Raw genomic sequence first — 8,442 nt, forward strand, 5'->3', positions numbered from 1 at the left:
AGCCTGTTTTGGAGAGTGTCTCACTCTCTCTTTGTGCCTCTCCCCCACTCATTCATCCATTCATTCTCTCTCTCTCTCTCTCAAAAATAAATAAACCTTAAAAAAATTTTAAAGGGACATTTGAAAAATATCAAAAGAGAAAAGATAAACCTCCACATCACCGATACAGAACGGGAACACAAAGTTGTACACTGTGTTCTCCTGAGCCAGATCCTGACTCTCCTTTACTCAAAACCAAGACTGCCCTCTTCAAATACAGCATGATGATTCAGGCTCACTCTTCATTGGGGCAAGAGAAGCTGCTGACCAATGGTATGCAAAGAACATGGCAGTAGTACTATCCATGGAGCCAATTCTGGCCTGGGCCCTCTCTTCCTCATCTCTCAAATGTTAATACCAGCATGAGAAAGAAGTGGGTTAGTCTCTTTGACCTTGGCGAAATATTCCAGAACTTGCATCTTGCTGGTTTCAGCATGGGCCCTGGGACCCCACAGGCGTTCAGCATGGAGGATCATGATTAGGCTGATACTGATACTCCAGGTAATTCTCCTGAACCCAATCTTTGGTGATGAGTTTCCTGGGCTCCCCATAAATGAAGGGCTCCCTCTCAGTGTACACTCCTATCATATTCAGGAAATCCCAGATGTCTTCCTCAGGGGCACAGTTCCCCCCTTGAAGATCACACCCAGGATGATTATCAGGAGACCATTTTTAGGCATGTTCTGGTTGTCACTAAACACTTTATGATGGGTAAGGAGGTCCAGTGAGTTGACAAGGGCATAGGAGTGGATGATGGGGTCCATTTCCTTCACATCAATGCCAAAGATCACCTCCAAATGCTTAGAAGCTTTCTTAAAGATCACAGGGAAGGGTTTCTTATACCTTTTCATGATAACTTTTAGCATTTCTATCTTTGTGATGGGATCCTTCAGTTGATACTTGAGGACATGAAATGCACTAAATCAGCTACCTTCTCATCTAGTGGGTCTCTGGGCAAATATTTGATGTCTGTTGAGGTCTGCAGGGAACCTGTATACTCTTTTTGGTTAATGGAACCTCCATCTCATGTGCTCTATGATGTGGAGAAGAAGCAGGAGCTCTGAGGACTCTGGGGAGGACTCAATTTTGTGGCAGGCTCCTCCTCAGGCTCTTCCTGCTTCTCCTCCATCTTCTTCTCCTTTTGGGAAACCAGGATCACAGGAGAGGAAGGCAGGGAGGAGGAGGTAAAGGGGTAGAAGTTGAAAGAGCAAGAGGAAATGTAGGAAGTCTCCTCCTCTTCCTCAGCTATGAGAAGATGGGCCACTGCCAGGCCCTGTATCTCATTTTGGGCCTGAAAGTCTGGCTCACATGTGAGGCACAGACACTTTGGAGAGTGAGGCATGATGACTCTAGTTGGTAGCAGCAAGCAGAAGTGTGAGCGGCATGGTGGAAGATGGGGTACCACAGGCCTGGGGAGAGAGGGAGAAGGGCAGCGGCCTCAGCAGAGAAGGAGGCTTTTGGCAGCTCTGGACAAAGACTGACTTACAGGTCTCTTTCTTAGGGGGTGCTCTAGGGCCCCAAAGGGCTTCTGAACTTTGGGTCAGCTTGTCCCGTAAGATCTTATCAGAGGAAATGAAAAAGTTCCCCAGGTTGTAACCAAGAAAGCCTCAGATTTGGGGGTTGACTGTAGGCAGATGGTGTTGGGCACTGTGGGCTCCCCTCTGTTCTGGCATAAGTAGATCCCTTAGTAGACATTCAGTGTCTACACCTTGAATCCTGGCACTGCCTGGGACCCCTCTATTCTACACGTGCTTTAGAACAAGGCTTTCACCACCCAGTTCCTGAAGCCCCTATATAAGGAATTGAGGGGGCACCTCTGGCAAGCAGTCTCCTGTGTTCTAGGATGAGAGGTACCCTCAGGTCAAGATCTTCATTTCCAGAGACCCCAAAGAGAATATAAAGAAGTGGGATTATCTACCTGAAGGCCCTGCCTGGGGCTTCTTAGGACTGAAAGTAAGAATGGGTCTCTGAGAATCTTCTCTGGAGTAGGCGATCCCCTCTGCCTTCCCTCAGAGTCCTCTTCTTGATGCCTGGTTGGTCTGGTACTTCTCCCTCTGCTAACCTGAGGTTACAACCCTCAGAGAGAACCTCACCACTTTCAGGCTCTCGAGACAGAAGTCTAGATACAGCGCATCCAGCCTCTCTGCTTGGGGCCTCACAAGGCTAAAAGAGACAAAGCAGTCTTGAATCTCCCTTTATGTGGGGTGGAAGGTCCCCTAAATCCTCCCTCTTAATCATCAGCTTGATACTTTGCAGGGCCTGGAACTCTCCTCTCTTGTGTACTGAGCCAGACAGACCCCTACAGAATAAGATTCTCACTTCTCTGACCTCTGACAAGTCCCCTCCCCCACCTGCTCAGATGGATGGCTGGAAAACTCACCCCCATCACACATGGCTAAGTCTGCCCCAACTTCCCAGGCTAAGAGCATATTAGGACTGAATTCTGTGGGGCCCATTGTGTCCTAGGATGGCAGGCGCCCTTAGTCCCCTTCAAGATGTATATTTTTGCCCTGTCGGGGCCTGAGCTCTCCCTTTCACAGAACTAATGATGAGTCCCTCAGGCCAAGATTTCTATGTCCATATGATGAATGAAGAGATAAGGAATGAATCTGCCTGATACTCCTGCCTGGAGTGTGTTGGGGCTAACAGTAGGGGTGTGGCAGTGCCTGGCAGCCCTCTATGTTGAACGTTCCCAAGTCCGCTCTCAAGAGTTCTCACCTTGAATCTTGGCACTGCTTGGGCCCCCTTTCCCTGCTTACTTGAGTGTGGCCTCCTCAGACCAAGCTGCTCACTTCCTTGCGATGATAAGGCAGCAGTGAGGGTCCATCACATGTATACACCTTGTCTCAGGGCCTCTAAGAACTGTTAGCATGGGCAAGGTGAGGCTGAGGCCCATCACTCCTGGGTGTTGGGTTCTACCAGTCCTCATTCAAAACCCATACCTTGACTCCTGTTGGAGCTTGGGCTTCCTCCCTCTACTGACCTGATTTTTCCCCCTCTGACCAAGGTCCTCACCTCTCCTGGATGCTCTAGGAGAAATCAGATGCTGCTGCTTATAGCCACCATGTCTGATGACCTATTGGAGCTAAGATTTGAAATGCAGTACAGAGTTGTGTGAGGCCCTCCTTTGTTCTGTGGTAGAGTACCCTCCACTCTCCCTCAAAACACTAATATTCAAACCTGGCAAGGCCTCAGCCACACTATTCTCTACTAACTTTAATGTGGCCCTTGCAGCCAAGGCCTCACCTTTCTAAAATATTACTCACCACTGATAGAAGTGAGAGAACAGCATATCTGGCCATCATAGGCCCAAACGTTGCAGACAGCAGATTCAGGGCAAGATTTCTGTGGGGCCCCATCTATTCACAGAGGGAAGTCCCATTACACATCTTCAAGGTCACCATATTTCCTCCTGGCAAGGTCTGCATTCCTCTCTCTGCTGAGGTAAGAACGTGTCTCTCAGGCCAAGGCACTCATCTCTGTCAAGGTGAGGACTGCAGGGGAGGAATTAGGGGATCTCCTACCCTGTATGAAAGAGATCCAGGACTCCTCTGCTCTTGCTTTCACAAGAAATCAGTGTCAGAATTACGAGAGATGTTTCTGCCAGGAATTCATGCATGTCTTCTCAGAGATTAGCTTAGAGCAAGTTTCTGTGAGGTGAAATGTTTCCTTTGTCCTTCTCTTAGGTCTTCATCTATGTGCAACTGCAGCTGCTTACTCTGCTTAATCCAATGAGGCCCCATTCAAAGAATGTCTCACATCTCTCAGACTCCCAAAGTGAAAGACAGGAGGAAATGTATTTAGGGACCCTCCCTGGGGCCTCTAAGACTGACTGTAGGAGGAAGACAAGGCTGTGTTACACTCTATGTGGTGAGAGGTCCCTTCACCTATTCCTCAGAATCCTTACCTTTGATGACCTGACTCTGCACCACCTCTCTCCCCCATGAAGCTGTTCTTCTCTCAGACTCCTTAGATGAAGGTCAGGAACCAAGATGGAAGCCAGGATACACCACAGCTAGTTACCAAGCATCCTAGAGCTGACAGTAGAGACAGGTGTGGATTTTGTGGGCCCTCTGTGTCCTAGGTTGGTAAGTACCCTGAGTCAGCCTTAAGGTTTTTATGTTTACTCCAGGCAGGGCCTGAACTTTCTTTCTCTGCTGGCCTGAAGATGTCTCCCTCAGGCCAAAGTCACCATTTTTCTGAGACTCCCAAAGAAGAGAAGGAGTCAGGAGTTTCTGCCCATCAGCCCTGCCCAGGGCCTCCCAGGGCTGAAAGCATGAGCAGGTGTTTGGGGGCCATCCTCTGTCTGAGGTGAGAAGTTCACTCAGTCCTTGCACAGAGTCTTCCCAGTGACTTCTGGCAGGGTTTGGGTCCTTCACCTTCCTGACCTCAAGCCAGACCCCACTGAACAAATCCCTCACCCCAACCAAAAGAAGGCCCAACACTCACCACCATGACTGAAGGCTACCCAAAGCTGCCAGTGTGTGGGGAGCTGGATTCTGTGAGGCCTCCTTTATGTGGGGTGGGGTTTTCCACAGTCACCCTTCAGAGTCCTAACTAATCTTGACGACTGGCACTTCATGCGGCTCCGCAATTCTTCCAAAGATTACAGTGTGACACAAGTAAAAAGGGATCAATTTACTACGGAGAAATACGACAAACACTCCCTCATCAAGCTAGCATCATTACTGACAAATCATGTTGATAGTGTGCACCCATGGATACAATGTGACAAGAATGGAACCTCGCCTCTCTGGTTTTCCTCCCCCCAAAAAACATAATCTATGTCTAATATTGAGGTAACTATCAGACAAATCCTAGTTGAGGGACATTTTACAGAATCCTCAACCCATATTCCTAAAAACTGTTGAGGTTATCAAAACAAGGACACTGGGACATGGGCATAGGCAAGACGAATCTAAAGAGATACAGTCATTGAAAGTAATAGGTTTTCCTGGAGGGGATGCTGAAAAGAAGCAAAGAAATGTGGTGAAACATAAGGAAATCTGAATAAAGTGTAGACTTTTGTAAATAATTCTGTATCAATAGTTGTTCATCAGATGTAACACAGGTACCATACGAATGCAAGATGTCAATAATATGAGGGACTGAGATTGGGACACGTGAAATTTCTTCACTATTGCTGCAATTTTCCTGTAAATCTAAAACTATTCTAAAATGAACTTATACAATATGTTGACTTCTAAAAATATGTTAAAGTATATGTGCAAAAATCCTATAGCAAATATCATACTTTTCGAGGGAAAGTTGAAAGTCTTTACTTAAAACTTGGGAACTAAACAAGGGTTCCTGCTATCACCATTTCTTTTTTTTAATGTATTATTTATTTTTGAAAGAGACAGAGACCATGAGTGGGAGAGTGGCAGGGGATGGGGGAACAAAGGATCTGAAGTGGGCACGTGCTGACTGCAGCAGCAAGCCCCCATGTGAGGCTCGAACTCACGAACCATGAGATCATGACCTGAGCCGAGGTGGAACGCTAATCTGACTGAGCCACCCAGGTGCCCCTGTTGCCATTTCTGTTCAATACCGTAATAGAGGTAGCAGCCAGTGCAGTAATACAAAGCGGAAATAACAAAAAGGGAAAGGGATCAGAAAGTAAGAAATAATACTTTCATGATAAACAGATGATTCGACTGTGTATGAGGAAAATCCAAAAAGGAAAAATTAAAAAAAAACAGCTAAGCTATTCAACCCATAAATATGTATGTAAGTTTGCTAATTATAAAATCAATATACAAAAAAATAAACTTTGCTTTCTGCCAGCAACAAATGTGTGAAAATGAAAGTGAACAAAATATAACTTGTAACCTATAATACCAAATCATTAAGCATCTTAGAATATATTTAACCAGAAAAATTAAGAGTTTTACAAAACAATTTAAAAATATACAAATGTTATTTAGATACATTCATAAATCCCTATGTACATATTAAATAAAATACACTCATGGATGTAAAGATTCAATACTATAAACATTCTAGTTCTCACAAAGAAGAAAATGTAGATTAACTAGCTCTCACAAAGAAGAAAATGCAGGTTAACTGCAACACTATATTTAAAAATGGAAAAGGGCTTCGTGTGTGAATATATGTGTATGTGATACCATGGATGATTCTAAAATATAAAGATAAACAAATAAATACTCAAACAGAGTCAAGATATTCTCAAGAAAACTCAAAGAAAACAAGAACAATTACTCTGCCAGTTGGAAAGAAGTACAAGAAAGCTCCAGTAAAAAGGTTGTAGTTGGGTGCAGGGACTGACAAGGTGACCAATGAAATTGAATCATGAGTCCTGGAAATACACACACACACACACACACACACACACACACACACACACCTGTCCCCTTCATTTATGAAAAAGTTGCAACTGTAGGGCTGAAAGACAGTATCTTAATAGATTTTTAATTTTAATAAATTGCATTGAAACAACTGAGTGTTGATAGAGAAAATCAAATACAACTGGACGCCCCCCAACCTTCACACTAGACACAAAAAGCAGTGACACAAAGATTAAAGACCTGCTTTAAAGCTTCTTATGAACATTTTTAAACATGTAAGAGTATACAGAAGAACAAATTGAACCTTTATAATACAGTCTCTTATTTAGAGACCGCAGTAAGGGTCAATTAGAGCAAAGGTAAGGCTTAAAGGTAAGGACTAGAGGAGGCTGGAGATGAGGTGAAGTCAGTAACTGAAGGAGAGAGAAGGAGAAGAAATGGCAGCTCCTTCTGTCCCCTTGTATTAGCCATAGATGGCCTTGCTACTTTCACTGGCCTTCACTTTCAAAGAGCAAGATCCAGAACTTAGTAGTGACTTGGGAGGATGTTACTGGGGCCAATGATTTCTTCATTCCATCTCCTACTGTGATCAGACTCCCTGCTAACTTCTGGAGCACTGCACATCCAAGAAATATAATCTAGACAGAACTATTCCAGAAAATCAGGACCAGGTGATATTGGGTTGACTACAGACACCATGACCCAACCCAAGAGGTCTTTACTGACTTAGAGCCAGTGCCATGTTGTCCACATGTGATGGGAGCAAAGGCTTCCCTCTCCCCACATGGATGTGAGCTTCTGCTGGAGGAAAGACCTTGGGTATCTTGACCTCTCCCCCTACTTGCCCAAGTGATTGTGTCTATCAGCCTATTGTTTATCAGAAAGACCCTCCTGTAGACCTTCTTGTACTAGGCATGGGGCATGTAATGGAGCCAGGGACAGGACTCTTTCCTTGGTGAGGTCAGGGGTGCTCTGAGTAGAAAGAAGACAGAAAGCTGGACATAATCCTGAGCTAATTCCACAACAGGTGAGGTGCTTCCAATGATTACAGTGGGAAGGTCTCTTCCAGCCCATGAACCACGTGTCTGTCCTAGAATTGCCTTAATGAAGTCTCTCCAGCATCAAAATGGAATTTTGGACTCATACTTGGAAAGATGTGAATCTGGAAGTTGGTTCTTGAATGAGAATGAATGTCGCTCACTCATAAATGGGGTCACATGATCAAACTGAGGTGTCCCACAAGAGAAAGTGTGCCATCTTGGTCATGTCACCAACACATGGGTACTTACTTTTACAAGAACTTCCCCAAATCTGCTCCACATACTTCCAGCTGCTCTTACTCTTGACGGGACCCTTAGCAAAATTCAGGAACCCTGAGATTCCAAAGAGATATTCTTTGGCTTGGCCGTTGATTCCACAGAAGATTGAGTCGTCTCCAGAACCGCTCTCTCCAGGACCCACTCAGCGGTTCAAGAGTTGACGTTCTTCTTAGCCTGGCTGTCAGAGCCTCAGGTGCAGTTAGGCTCCCCTCACATAGGACTGGGGTGAAGGTGCTAAGGCGCAGACATGAAAGTTCTGCTCCCACATGGAGACAGCTGGTGGCTGAGTTCCAGTTCCAGCCTCCACGCCCTTGGGGATTACACTCACAGTCTTTCCTCTGAGGTCCCAGGAAGGGAGCACTTCCTATGGAAGATGAAAGAAAAATGACAACTGTCCCTTTCCTTCCTGATATCAGAAGTAAGACTCCTATTTGGGAAAGAGTGACATGAATGCTTCTGTGTGAATCAGTGGGGCAGTCAGGAACCTCCTCAAGGAGGGAACACAACCACCTTGCAAACATCCCCTCAAAGACGCTCCTTCAGTCCCTCTTCCTTGCTTTCAGCTCAGCCTTCAGGGAGCACATTGGCTCCACCAGAGTAGGTTTACCAGTCACCAAGACTGTGGATGTGGTCGGCACAGGGCGCGGTGCATTCTCAGATTGCAAGAAGAAAAGTGTGTGCATGTCTGAGAAGTTATGAACTATACATGCAATCTGATAATTTCCACAAACTAAATCAGGGCTCCCTGTTTTTGTCAATACCAAAGATTGCAACAT

At 45.4% G+C, this 8,442-nt stretch overlaps 1 pseudogene; it reads right to left on the reverse strand.

The window, feature by feature from the left end:
• Nucleotides 1-249: 249 nt before the first annotated feature.
• LOC120224228 lies at nucleotides 250-1,381 on the reverse strand (annotated as a pseudogene).
• Between the last annotated feature and the right edge of the window lie 7,061 nt (nucleotides 1,382-8,442).

The sequence above is a fragment of the Hyaena hyaena genome, unplaced genomic scaffold (genome assembly GCF_003009895.1).
Source record: "Hyaena hyaena isolate Hyena2069 unplaced genomic scaffold, ASM300989v1 scaffold_1130, whole genome shotgun sequence".
In the NCBI taxonomy this organism is placed as follows: domain Eukaryota; kingdom Metazoa; phylum Chordata; class Mammalia; order Carnivora; family Hyaenidae; genus Hyaena; species Hyaena hyaena.